The sequence below is a fragment of the Ochotona curzoniae genome, unplaced genomic scaffold, assembly GCF_017591425.1.
Source record: "Ochotona curzoniae isolate NIBS_2020 unplaced genomic scaffold, NIBS_Ocur_1.0 contig_883, whole genome shotgun sequence".
In the NCBI taxonomy this organism is placed as follows: Eukaryota; Metazoa; Chordata; class Mammalia; order Lagomorpha; family Ochotonidae; genus Ochotona; species Ochotona curzoniae.
The window spans coordinates 7,358,078-7,372,975 of record NW_024466599.1 but is presented as its reverse complement, the minus strand read 5'-3'; positions in this window follow the sequence as shown (position 1 = coordinate 7,372,975).

The window sequence follows — 14,898 nt, the reverse complement described above, 5'->3', positions numbered from 1 at the left end:
GCCACATATCAGGCGCGTTGGCCTCTAGCACAGTCTAGACTGTAGACCCGGGCTCCAAGGGGAAGTGGTGGCAGCAGCTCTGGCTGAGTCATGAAGCGATTGGCCCAGGACCCAGGCTTGGAGCAAGCAGCTTGCACATTGCTGGGAGCACTCTCCAGCTGGCAGGGCCAGGCACAGGATGACTTTTCCAAAGCAGACTTCCGCCTCCCATCTCTTCACATCTCTCATTTGTCTGACATTGCAGCTAGCGGTGGCTTCTCTGTGCAGTTCCCTCCAAAGACAAAAAAAGACAAGCCATCCCTGTGCAGACTTGTCACTTCACCTTCCACAGTTTCTATGTCCCCTGGATTTACAAAGAAATATGCCAAAGGGGAGACACAAAACACTATCCTGCTGCCAGGAGCAGCCTCACTTCTGGCATAGTTCCCTGAACTCACCAGGTCTATTGTGTGTCTTAGGGAGAAAGCATGTGGGCAGTGCAAGGTGGGAAAGACATGGTTTTAACTGCAATGTCTTAGCACTGGATGTTAGAGGACGCTTCTCATGAGCTTTATGTCCACAATAGCGCTGCACTTCATGAATCCAGGACACCACCGTTTTGTGCAGTGTTCAGAAACCCAAGGCAATCAGTTACACTGACACTCTGTTGACGATAAAGGGAAATATGTGAAGATTAATGAAGACCACGCATCGGGAAGTGTTTCCAAGCCTTTCCCGTACTCTAGGGAGTGGCTACAGCTCACAGAGGCAGACAGCGCTGGAGAAGCAGAGGCTGTGAGCTCAGCCAACCCCGCTTCCAGTCCACCCGTGTCACTTCCACAGCGGGCAATGCGGGACCGTTTGTTTTGCCTCAGTATTCTACTACATTGAATAAAAACAGCAATTCCTGCTCACGTATGTCACACGCGGAGGACCACAGTACACATAAGACACACATATGCCTCAAAATTACCTAGAAAGTCAATTGTAACCAGATATCTCACATGAAGACCCTTTAGAACACTAATAAATAACGTTATTGAGAGCTTGTTTTAGGACAAACCCATGTGTAGGAGCAGGTCTTCAAAAATTTATGAACAATCTGTGTTATGAAAATAACTGTGCATGGATTTCAAAATGTTTGCCATGAAAAATAACCTTACCTGCTAATTTCATTTTTGCAAGAACCCTGTGAAGTTTTTTTGTTTGTTTCTTTATTTGCTAAATTTGGCAACCCCACATAAACTAAAGGCAGCAGCTAATGTAAGGCATACAGTGGCCTAGGAAACAGGAATCGGAGTGGATGGAGTAAAGATGAATGAATGATGCTCTTAGGTGGACTGTCCTCAGACACTCCTGTGTCTGACTGCGGAGGGCAGCAGGGAAGTCAGGCAGGCAGCAGAGATGAGAAGCCACAACTTTCAAGTGAAAGCTGGCAGGTGGGACAGCAAGCGCCTGGAGGCAGGGGCTCAGATCCACATTATGCCTGGGGGTGTCTCACAAAAACCCAGGAGACACCTACTCCAAACAAGAGAGAGAAAGTGAAGATGACTAAGTGAGTAATTGCTACAGGAAGAGAATTCAAGAGCCGCACTGAGTAAGCACAAGTCCTAGTGTTTTTCAATAAACGAAGGGAAAGCTGTAAATCACTCATTTGTTATTTTTGTAACGATTTCAAATCCATGTTCTTTTTCCTGTGTTCCTTTTTTCTCCCCAGCTTTTGTGTCCACAGAAGGGTTTTATTTCCATTGTAAGTAACGTCTTTCTACAGAGCCTCAAACCACACCAAACTGCGAGCATGAAGCTCATCTCCCCTCGGAGCCCACTGGAAAGGATCCTAGGCAAGCTCTGGGCTTCACACAGCCACCTTGTTCTGAGCAGAAGGGGGAGTTTGTATGACACTTGGTCTGTTTTGCCTTGAAGGGTTGCTAAAGTCAGGCTTTTGATATTTGCCCGTATTTCTGAGCCATCAAAATAGACTTGGTTGTCAGTCAGCAATAAATGAATGGCATTTATGTGTCGAGTGAGGTAGCCTTGGGTTGTGGCTCCTGGTTTCCCTTGGGATGCCTGAGCTGCAGAAGTGGACCTTGCTAACCCAGGCTCTTGCAGTTGGTTAGTGAGAACTGGAATCTGACCCCAGTTCTCCTCCTTCCATATTGCCTGTCTTGGCTCTTCAGTCGAACCACCTGAGGCTGTGTTGCCTCATTCATGAAGCAATCAATACTGCTTCTTTACAGGGTATCTGTGAAGATCATATAAAACGAAAGCTCTCCCCACTAAAAACGGCATTCTGGTATGAGTCATCCTCACATTCTCAGCTCCCCTGTTGGTAGGACTTTGAAAAAAGCTCTGCTTCATCACAGGATAACTTTCTTCCTCATTTTCAACAAATGCATCCTCTTGCAGGTAGAAGAGCCAACCACAAGCAAAATATCAGTATTATTCTTAGGTAGGAATTTCTGGACCCTTCTCTGGAGACAGAATATGCTCACTTTGACTCTGAAATGTACCTTTTAGTGGAGTTGGAGTGACACAAGGCACTCTGACGACTGGTATACTCAGAGACATGTCATCGAGAAAAGAATGCCAAGAAAACGTCCTGCGTTTTATTATTTCTTCTGTATGGATGACGATGATTACTCACGATCACTAGAAGTAGGGGATATTCAAAAACCTTCCTCAGAGAACTGCAGAGTGCAGCATTGTGACACTGAGCTAGGCTTCCATCTGCGATGCCAGCATCCTCACTGGTTTAAGTCCTAGGTGCTCTGTTGCTGATGCAGCTCCTTGATAATGATCCCCGTGAAGCAGCAGAAGATGGTCCACGCATGTTCTTGAGTCCCTGCAACCCGCATGGACAAAATGGAAGGAGTTTCTGACTCCCGACTTCAGCCTGCTCTAGCCCTGCCCATTATATCCGTGTGTCCATTTGGTGAGGGAACTGGTGGATAAATGGATATCTCTCTCTCTCTCACTCTCTCTCTCTCTGTTTTTTCAAATGAATAAATTTTTTATTTAAAATGCACAAAGAATTTTGGGTATCATAAGAGTCCTATCACCATGGAAGACCAGTTTTTAATAACCTCATGTAGGGAACAGTATTGTCAATTAATAATCAAATGAGCATGGATTCCCAGAACACATGTTCTGAACATTTTCTAGAGGTAAGTTCTTTGCAGTGATTTTCTCTCAGTTAAACTGGCCTTATTTGCAATGAGTCGTCAAAGTTCTCATCTTCTAATTAAGCAAACGGAGAAATACTGCCTCTGAAGAGATGGTGTTTAAACTGGTCCTTCTTGTGGATCTGAAACATTCAAATTGACCATTTAATCTTTAGCACCGTAGTTTTTGCTCTACACTCTTCAGATCTCTTAATAGCATGGTTCTCCCATTTGAACATCATCTTCAAAAGAGCCTGGATGTATTTGCTTTTCACAAAAGGCTTATACAAGATCCACCGGGTTCTAGACATTAAGCGGACTATCTCTTTTTTTTTTTATTATTTTTTAATACTCCGGTGTCTCATGGACAAAAGTGCCTACCACAAACAAAGTTGCATTTCAGCTTTAAGAATAAGCTTGTTATCCCTTGGCAACCAGTTACTAACATTAGACAATGAAAATCATGCACCCACTTTTTTTCTCTTGCCTAGATACGAAAGCCAAGATTAAGATTTTGTGCTCAACATTTATGTCTCTGCAGCTAGGGGTATCCAAGAAAGATGCAGTGGTCTTGCAACTTTCATCTTTTACTTGGAAACAGGGACTTCAGTTTAATGTTCCCATGTTTTATTTTGGGCTTCCTGAAATCATCTTTGCATTTAGTTAACATTAATACAAGAGGAATAATAGTATATAAATTACCTTATTCCATTTTCTGTTGTTAATCACACAATACCACAGATTGGAAATGTTACAAATAAAAGAAATTTATTTTGGCTTCAAGTTCTAGGCCAAGGTCTAGGGTCATATCTGGTTATGACTTCTTGCTGGCAATATCTGTGAGGATGCAGATAGGGAAAGACATCCAATGGCAAGAGATGGGGAGCTTACAGAGACCCAGCTGAAGTGGATCTTACAGCTGACCTGTTATTGAGACACCCGTCAACCCACTGCTTCACCAAGCTCATGACAGAAGCAATGTATTCATGAGGACAGAGCCGTAATCATCTCCTAGAAATACCACCTGTACCCGCCTCTTAACATCTGGTAATGAAGCTGAAATTTTCACACGTGTTTCTAAAGAGTCAAGCAATATTTAAACCATGCCGATTACCAAGGATTACATTCATGCTAACTGAGGGAGAAGAAAAGAGACTCCTGGCTTTTTGGTCTTCCTACTAACATGCACATTTTGTTTCTTTACCTTTAAATATATTTACTCATTTTTGTTTGAAAAAGTTAAAGGCAGACACATTGATATATAGATTTATTGATGGTAGAACAAGGTAGATAACATGATAGATGGATAGATAGACAGATAGAATACAGATAGATAGAAAGAATATAGACAAATTTTCCACCCACTAATTCTCTTGCTAAATGCCTGCAGTAGTCAGGACCAGACTAGGCCCAAGCCCAAAGCAAGGAATTCATCCAGGTCTCCCACATGGGAGGCTGGGACCCAAGTACCCGGACTGCCATCTGCAGCCCCACCCATGCCCCAATCACGCAGGTTGTGCATTATTAGGAAGCTGCCTTGAACGTGAAGCCAGGATTCTTAGGCACGCTGATGCCAAACAGAGTTAGTCCAAGTGAGCGCTTACCCCGATGGGCCACAATGCCCCATCCTCTTTCCATCATTCTGTAGGAATATTTTGCCCTTTTTTCCCCTTTAGTTGGGCTATCAACCGTGGTGCTCTATGCCTACTGCAGGGACTGATGTCTGAGACTCGACTGACTGGTAAACATTTACCTGCCAGCGTGGTTCCAGTGACACATGGGACAGCTAAAGCCCAGCAGAACCAACAACATACCTCCCTAGGACTGCCTTGCAGGAAAAGGAATGGCTTTCTACCAGGAAACTAGAAATCTGGAGCCCCCAACAGCCGTACCGCTTGTTGGTTTGAGGTAGAGAATGACCAAGAAAGTCAAGTGCAGATAGAGAAGAAGAGAGCAAGCCCTTGGATTCTTACTTGAAGTCTGTTGGAGCAGAACTGCCCTGTCGCCTAGCTTGTCATAACTTCACACACACAAAGATTCCCAATACATTCCACTGCTTCTGTGGTGCCAGTCAAGATCCCCTGAGGCGTTTTTGCTCTTACACGTGAAGATTTCCTGAATGATACAAGGAAGAGCAAGAGTCAAACTTTGGGATAATCAAAGAAACCCTGTGGCAGATGAAATCTTACAGCAAGTTACAGTAGTGAGAGAGACAACGCAACATTTAGTGGCTGTGTAAGTGAGCGGGAGAAGAGAAGGGGGACCAGCTGCGGCTTTCCACAGTTTCGTAGTAAACCTTGAGACTTTTCTGTGGGACCCTCACGCTGCAAGAAAACAACTTTAAAGCCATCCATGAATCATAAACTCTGGATTGTAAACTTGTGAGTAAAAGGACTAAATCCCTGGCTGTTGTTTTCTCTTCTATAATCCAGTACCTGACCCAGCGGCTGTGTATTAGTGCACAAATAATTTTGTTGGAGGATGAATGATGGAGTTATTCTCAGTGTGCGCCTCTGACCAAATCTCACGCTTCCTTTTGTAAATATGAATTACCTGCAGAGGTGCTGAGGTTCAGCTGGACACGACGTGTGTGGTGCCTGGCACACTTTCCTTTGTGTTTTGTCCCTCTAAAATTCCACAGGTGTCTGAAGCATTTTGTCGAGCACACATGAGCCTTCAGATCAGGTCTGCTCCTTCATGGCCCAGTTTCCCGTGAATCCCGCATTCATTGGAGCTGCTGCTTCCCCAAACATAAAAGCAGGGAGCTCAGCACGACGAGCCCTGAGAGCCTGTCCAAGTCTACCACTCCACAGCTCGGGATAGAGCAGGATATTGATGACTCATTTAGCAGGATAAACAAGTTCTCTCCATGTGCAGTCTGCAAAAGTAATGAGCGGAACTCTTTCTAAACAGAAAAAAATTTTCACACCACACAGATTCCAAAACCTCTGAGGGTTAAATAAGGGGAGGCCTAATACTAAGCAGATGAATCCTCCAAAATAATATTGCAACACCTCCTGGCACCACATCCTGCTTTCCATAGGATCACTCTAAATGATCTAACTGCCTTGCTTGGGGATACCTGAGGTCACCTCCAACCCTGGCCTTCACATCACCCAGCCCAGCAGAGCCTTGCAGAAGGATCTATTGCGAAGATGGAACATAGATGTCCCTTCCATAGGCCTCCCAGGGATATTGTGGTCTCTACTGCAGCCAGACCATAATCACTCATCCTGCTTTCCTCCTTTACGTAAGTGTCTGCCCCACAGCTTCCTAGGGTTCACAGGAAGTAAATGAAGATAGATGGAAGCTAGACAGCCAATAATAATAAACCATATTGTACCTCTCATGCCACACAAACACCAGCATTGAGATGAAGTAAGTAAAATCATCTCAAGTTTCAGAGGAAAAAAAAACAAGACACAGAGAAGTTGAGAAACTACCGAAACAGTCCATTTCAAACAGGTTGGAGCAGAATTCAGACTAGGAGCATTTCATCCATTATTTGGTCTCGTGCCTGTCTCACTGCAGGGGGTTGTACCAAAATATTGTAGACAGCAGACACTCATCTGCCAGTCTCGTTGTCTGGAAGTCTAATAACGAAGACCATGCAAATTCTGTGTCAGGTGAAGGCTGACATCACCTAATGTCATCTTCTCACTGTAACTTCTCAGGGCAGAAGATGGGAAGGGATCCCATTGAGTCCTCTTATATAATTCTACTGATCCAAACTCTGGCTAAAAAATTCCTTCTTCCTGGGCCCGGTGCCGTGGCGCAAGTGGTTAAAGGTCCTCGCCTTGCACGCCCAGGATCCCATATGGGCGCCGGTTCTAATCCCGGCAGCCCTGCTTCCCTTCCAGCTCCCTGCCTGTGGCCTGGGAAAGCAGTCAAGGACGGCCCAAAGCTTTGGGAACCTGCACCCGCGTGGGAGACCCGGAAGAGGCTCCTGGCTTCGGATCGACATAGTATCGGCCCGTTGCACTCACTTGGGGAGTGAATCATTGGACGGAAGATCTTCCTCTCTGTCTCTCCTCTCTGTATATCCGCCTTTCCAATGAAAAAATAATAAAAATAAATCTTTAAAAAAAAAATTCCTTCTTCCTAATATCATCACTTTAGGGGTTGGGACGTCCCAACAAATGAATCCCTTCCTTTGCAACTTTATAATGTCTCTATTTCCTTTAGCATATGTGACAAAAGAAATTTTCAAAATAGAAGAATGGAAGTATTTTCCCTATGTGGTACAATATTGACAGCATAAGTTAGTGACTTTTGGAGAAAGTAAGTCACTGTGTTAGACCTGGGATCCAGAAGGAATGCAGGCAAAGAGGGTATCACTCAGTGATGCTGGGAACTGACCACAGGAGATGGCATTCAGTCTGAAAACCTTTTCACTGATTCTGCTCTGCCACGGTTACTCCATAGCATTGGCACCCCAAGACTAGGGCAGGCACACAGCAACTTCTGCAGCTGGAGCCATGCAAAAGCTCTTTTAAAGATATTTTCATCTTAGCAAACTAGTGGAAGTTGTAATCTAAAGGCACCCTTCCAGGAAGTAAACCCAGATAGTCCCATTTCTCAGAGATGGTTAGTCTGGAACATTCTCCTGTAACATACTGTATTGCAAAGACAGCACCTGTACAGTGAGGTACGTGGAAATTTCAGATAAGTGCAAGTATCTGTTTCATCAAGGCATTGCCTTTCCAAAGTCCTTTTTCATGCCTTATATCTGATTCTGGAATATGAGCAGTACACTGTCAGTCAAAAAGACCTGATCCCTGATTCCAGCTTTGTATCTTCTTGGAAAAGGAAGCGAAAGAGCAAGCATCACAGGACTGCCAGCCTCACAAGGCAGTGATCTTCATCTGTCTACGTCTGCTTCCTGAGCCCCGAGAACAGGTGCGCTGCTGCCATAGAGGACAGATGTCAACATTGCTGAGGAGACAAGTGCGTCTCCATGCCCAGCACTCCGTCAGGTCCATGTGCAGAAAGTGCTCCCCATGCCTGCATTCTGACCCCCGTAGGTCCCCAGCCCCTGCCTCTGCAGCTGAGGGCTTGGGGGAATCTGGTAGCTCAGCTTCCTGCCGGCCCCGTAGATCTCACGCTTGCTTACCACACAGGAAAAGCTGGCCTGAGGACGTGACCATTGTTACTCTTTCCAATGGGCTGGGCTGTTCCAGGAAGGATGTGTACTTCCCTTGAAGTCTTTTAGTTTGTTCGTTTATTTATTTATTCACTAAGAAATGATCATGGACCTCAGAATCTCGTTGGCTCTGATAGTGGAAGATCTTAAGTGTGTGTCTCCCCAGACAGAATGTGAACCATGCCTCATATGGGTCTCACACTGAAGTGATTAGAGAATATTCAAGCCACAGGATCAGAGCTTCAGAGTTGAACTGACATTTCCTTTCAAATTACACATTTTATCCTGCCTGATAAAAGGTGTGGATCAAGTCTAGGAAGGCAGTCATAACTCTCTTCAGGAAAGAGCATTTTTGAGTATGCCCGCCGGCAGCCTCCAGCAGTTAACTCTCGCTGATCCATTTTAGTTTTGAGGCCAAGGCTGTTAAAAAGCAGGTGTGAAGGATAAGTGGGGAAGATTGAAAGCAGTACAAAGACTTCAATGAAATGTCATCAGACTTTCCCAGTTTTGCCATCTAAGTGATTAAAACCCAGAGCCATTGATTGTAAAGGTAGATGGATCCACAGTAGCAAGGGACCTGAAAATTATAACATGTAAATACTGTGATTCTTCAGCATTTCCCCAAATGCACTAAAGCCACGTGTCGGTGGGAGTTTCACTGAGGGAACCATGATTGTAGACGTTGTAGCACATCTGGAAGACAGGAAAGGATCAGCACACACACTCAGAGAGCTGCAGTGTAATCACGGCTCCCTGCTCAGAATGAACACACACCAAGTTCAAACAATAATGAGTCTTTGCCAAAAAAAAAAGTTGAACATTGATCTGTAGGCTCTTCAGACACACTTTACCCATTCTAAGCAGAACTCGACTCAGTAGCTGTGAAAAATTTACTTGAAGTCTAACACAGGAGATTAGTCAGAATAAGATATAAAGGATGGTTACCCATCCATTATAACTGAAGTCAAAAACTAAGTTAAAGAAATACCACACATCTTGAGTCACACGGTGGTAAACAACGTCATGTAAAATGTGAAGCAATGTTGGTCTCTGTAAGATTTGTATTTAGTGCAACAATTTTCTTCTTGCAGAAACCAGCTAACACAAGTTTAACCAACCATTATCCTCAAAGACACACCAGCTGATGCAGCGACATTGCTAAAACAGATGGAAATGTCGTTAGATATCTGGTATAAGGCCATGATTTGGTACAGGTATTCCTCTGTTTGCCTTTATCAGGAAAAATCAAAACAGCTTACACTGACCTGCCATGGAGATACACGCGTCTGTGTGTGTGTGTGTGTGTGTGTGTGTGTGTGCGTGTGCGTGTGTGTGTGTGTGTGTGTGTGTGTGTGTGTGGCACTTTTCTCAGGACTCTATTAATTCTGCTGACTTCTGTACAAGGCGAAATGAAGAGACAAGCCCCTCTAGGCAATCTATAGAGCACCACATTGTTCTATCATGTTGACAATAAGATGAGAAAGGGTTGGCTAGCATTATAAACATGCCATAAAGCAGAGGATGGGAAATAAACTGTCAGAGGACTGAGTGCCCTCAATCTTCACCAAATCCTCAAAGACCCAGTGGGTAAGAGTATCATCTTTAGACACAGTAGCAATGGTTGTATTTTTCCACTGCCCCTTCAAATAATGAGGCACTAGGCCATTCGGGGATCACAAAACAATCAAAACAATAATATCTTGAAAAACATAAGCATTTTGCTTATAGTACTATCTCAAGAATAGTCAATGATTTTAAGTAAACAATAAAATGTATTACAGGTTTTGCAATATGTAGAAATAAGATTAAGTTTATTGCTAAATGAGATGGGAGATAATGAATAGAAGCATATCATTATAGAGCTTCTTATACAATACGTCCAAACGACAGTATCACTTGAAGATACTTAAAGTTAAGGATGTATACTATAAATTCTAAAGCCATCATTAAAATAGTAAAACAAGGGCCCGGTGCAATAGCCTAGCAGCTAAAGTCCTTGCATTACATGTGCTGGAAAGGGAATATCAGCACCGGTTCTAAACCCAGCAGCCCCACTTCCCATCCAGATCCCTGCTTGTGGCCTGGGAAACCAGTCAAGAATGGCCCAAAACCTTGCAACCCTGCATCCCTATGGGAGACCCACAAGAGGCTCTGGGGTCCTGGCTTCGGATCAGCTCAGCAATGGCAGTTATGGCCACTTGGGGAGTGAATCAATAGATGGAGGATCTTCCTCTCTGTCTCTCCTCCTCTCTCTCCGCCCCCCCCATATACATATATGTATATCTTCATTTGTAATAAAAATTATATTTTTTAAAAAAATAGCAAAACAAAATGTTACAGCTGGCCTTCGGGGAGGCAGCAGACAATGACTCAAGCCCTGAGTCCCTGGCACACACACTGGAAGCACAGCCCCAGTTTCTGTCTCCAGCTTGGGTCTGGCCAATCCTATTGTTGTAGGCTTTTAAAGAGCCAACCGGTAGACGGGAGGTTGCTCTAAGTTTCTCCCACTATATGTCTCTCGGTCTTGCAAATGAACAAAATAAATAAATACAATTTAAGAGAACTTAAACAATCCTGAACATTTTTGTGTCTGAAATCAGAGCTACAAAACACATGAAGGCAAAATTGACAGAACTTCAAAGAGGAAAAGAAAAGCCAGCAGAGATTAAAATAATTCATCAATCAATAAACAGTACAGCAAACAAACAGAAATTTAGGCACAACGTTTATGACATTTGTGGAATTTAGTCTCTTTCTCCCTTGAACATGATGCTGGAGATATGAGTCAATACAACAGGCAAGAAAAAGAAAGGGAAGCTTCTCAACTGAAAGCGATAGAACTGCCCGTTTACAGACAACACGAGCGTCTATGCAGAGAGCCATATGGAGATCAAGTAAGTTTAGCAAAATCATAGATCAATACAGAATGTAATTGTCTCATGCGTGCATATGTACACCACACTTATCAAGCTGCATACTGTATTGTGCAGCTTAACCATAGTTGCACCACCAAAGCCGTATTTTTGGCAGATGTTAGAAGACACGCACAAAAAGGAGCGAAAAATCCAGCAGTACTTCGGCATTCTCCAGATCCTCACAGCCCTGAAGTGTGGTTATGTCAAGAACTCATTAGAGATTGAGCAAATGCAGCACAGGATGCAGTAACTGAAGCTCCGAACACGCAAAGCAAGTAAAGAATAAGTAAAATAGAGTCATGCCGTGTAAGAAGGTACAAGTATGAACACAGGAAGAATGTATGCTGAAACAAGGGGTTAGGTCATCAGGAAAACAACGTGCACGCTTGCAAACGGGCCAAGCTATGCTCATTGCACCTCTGGATCCCACCCATCTCAGGAACTCTGGCATGTCTCTCTAGCTGCATGCCTATGTGGGGTCTTTGTTTTACCTGCCACTGTTGCACGCTGTAAATAATGAGAAACAGGAAGACTTACATTTGATTCTTACCTGTGTCTTCTGGGGTGCTGGTCAAGCAATGGCAGTGACTTGCTGGTTCTGGGATCCACCCAGCCTCCATTACCTACAGCACCACTAGGCTAGACAGGGATGGATCGCTTGTGAATGCTGTAGTAACATTCAATCTTAAGAGAAACGATCATATTTTGTTTTCTTTTAGCTCCCCAGGCCCAACAGCATTCCAGAATCTTAGGAGAATCCCACATGCATTAGTTCCTAGAGGACCACGAAAGGGACTCCTTGGACCAGGAGTCACAGGTATATCAGCTCACAGTCTTGGAGGTTAGACGTTCAAACTGGAAGTTTCAGGGACTGTGTTCCTTGCGGCTCTCCAGGAGGGTTGCTGCTTGTATTTCCCAGCTTAGATAGCCCTAGGAATCCCTGGGCTGTGGTGACATCACTCCAGAGTCTGCCCCCAGCGTCACATGGCTGCCTTCCCTCTGTGTATCTGTAGTTCACCTATACATTTTCCTCTCTCCTTACAACAAAACCAGGCATAATGCATTGGGGTCCACTCTCGTGGTGCTGGGACCGTTCCTAAATTGATTACATCTACAAAGACCCTAAGTGCACACAGGAAGTGCCCTGTTCAGATGTTTAACCTGCTCATGCCTTAACCTTGAACGTTGAGCCTCCAGAACAGTGGACATGATTGTAAGCTGCTGCATATGGCCACTCCCTCAGGAGTTCTGTTACCTCCGTCTGAGCTAAGACAAGGCCCATTAAGAACTTGTCTGGGAGCAGAGTCTCTTAGGAGAGGAGGAAGATTTGGGTGTTCAAAGGTTTCTGAGTATGTCTGATTATGATTAAGTTCACAGAACAGTGAATAGTTCATTTTGTCTCAGTGTTCTTAACTCCCCTGTATCCTCTTGAGACTGGGAGTTTCAGAAAACATTCTCTGAGTGGGTGTGACAGGGGAGTGGAGAGGAACTTGTGATAGCTCCCATGTCTTAGAGGTTTGGTTGCTGGGCTAAAAGGTTTCAGCATGCAACAGCTGTGGGGATTGTGATGCCTCCATCCAAATAGAACATTTTCTCAATCCTGGATGGCCTGCCTTCAGTTCATTTACTATATCTGAGGTTTGCTTTCTTTGTTGAACTTGATACCTACTCGAAAAGCTGATAGTGATGGATTAAACAGATGTGGAATCTGACTTTGACCTTCTGTTCGTATTTCAGGCCAAGTCTTCATTATGGTGTTTGGTTTCATAAGGGAAAACCCTACATACACCTTGCATTCACACACAGAGAAACGGCATAGGCCTGCCAGGTTCTGGGTGGGCTTCAGACTCCAAGCTTGACTCCCTGGCTCTCTTCACTTGTTGGATGTTGAAAGATTGTCTGACTTAGTATTGGGATCACCTATAACCCACGATATTAAACAGAGGTCTTTGGTTAAGGTATTTCTGTGTTACTATAGGTTGAGTACTCTTTATCCAAAATGCTTGGGACCAGAAGCTTTTTTTTTTTATCTTGATTTACATGCTCTGTGGCATTGGCATAATAAGACATTTGTGGGATGGGACTGAAATCAAGGCATGAAATCATTTGCATTGCGCATCTTACACAGTAGCCCACAGATCATTTGTATTTCTTACACATCTTACGCAGAAGCCCACGGATCATTCAATACAATGATTTTGGTACAACTGGCTCTTGACTTTAAGCTGTTCCCTGAGGTTAGATGTGGACTTTTTAGATTACGGTGTCCTGCCAACACTCAAAAAGTTTCAGGTGCTGGGTCATTTCAAACTTGAGATCTGTGGATTAGGGATGCCCAACCTGGACTCAGTGATTATTGCAGATTGCGGTTGTTTTTGTTACATTCTTGGCTACTCATGGAAGATGACAGCCTGAGTCAGTGAAGGAGGCCATGGAGGACAGGACTTTGTGGGGGAAGGAACCTGGGTGTGCAAGGGACAGCACCTGCAAGACCTCTACATGCCTGCACTTCCCAAGCACGCTCTGCTGCCTAATCCCCAGGGGACTCCAACTTTCCTCTCTGAACCATCAACACTTTGTCAAAATGGGTAGAAGCCAGTGCTGATCTTTTCAAAACCATTTATTTATTTTCCTTTACCTGAACAGCAGAGAAAGGGAGAGAGAAAGTGTGTGTGTGTGTGTGTGTGTGTGTGTGTGTGTGTGTGTGTGTGTGTGTGTGTGTGTTTCACTGCCCAGGTGGCTGCAATAGCCTTAGTTGGATCAGGAGCCAGGAACTCTCCATCTGGGTCTTTCCTATTGGTGGCAGGAGCTGCCTTCCAGGCAGGTCAGAAACAGAGTATCTGGGACCCCAATTGGCACTTTGGCATAGGACGTAGGCATCCCAAGCAGCAGTTTAAGCTACTGTGCCACAATGACTGGTTTCAATTCATCCAGGCTATGATAACTGTGTCCCTTAGACTGTATACTTATCAGTCATGGTATTTATTGTGTGTTGTTAGAGGGAGCAAGGCATTGCCGATCCAGCATGTGAGGGCAACTCTGGATGTGTCCTCATCCAGTGGGAGCTCCCTTCAGCCTCTTCTGCAAGAGTTCCAATGCCACTCATGAGCTCATCAAGTCCCCCCCAGTCCCCTTCTTCACACAGACCACACTGAGTATGAGATTCCTACCTGGGAACTCTGATGAGCCACAGCATCAGGCATGCTCCAAACTGACGGAAGTGCAGCCACCGGAGGCTCTCAGCAGGTGCATCCCGCTTCTCATCCATGGCTCCCAATGTGTTCTCAACTTCAGCAGCACTTTTGCTCAAAGGGACAGACCTGTGCCCACCTTGCCTGACTGCTAACAGTTAACATTCCGTTCCAGTCTTTACTCTTAGCTCACTGGTCCCTCCCAGCGTCTCTGGTCTTCATGAAATCTAAATGACTTGTCGCTGTTATGGAGACAGGAAGGAGCAGTCTGGCCTGCTACCTTCCCACACCTCTGCTCTCACTTCGCTATGGCCTTGACTCATCCATGTCCAGACTGGTAGGAAAGCAATGAAGTATCTGTCCCAGAGGATTCAGTGGTTGCAAGACTACTGCTGGGTAATTCTTCAGACGTTAGTGGATAGGGGAAGCAAATTCACTCAAACCGCCTATCTCCCCAACCTCCACCCACGAGGTTTCATTCCAGAGGCCCGGTGTGGAGTGTGAATGCC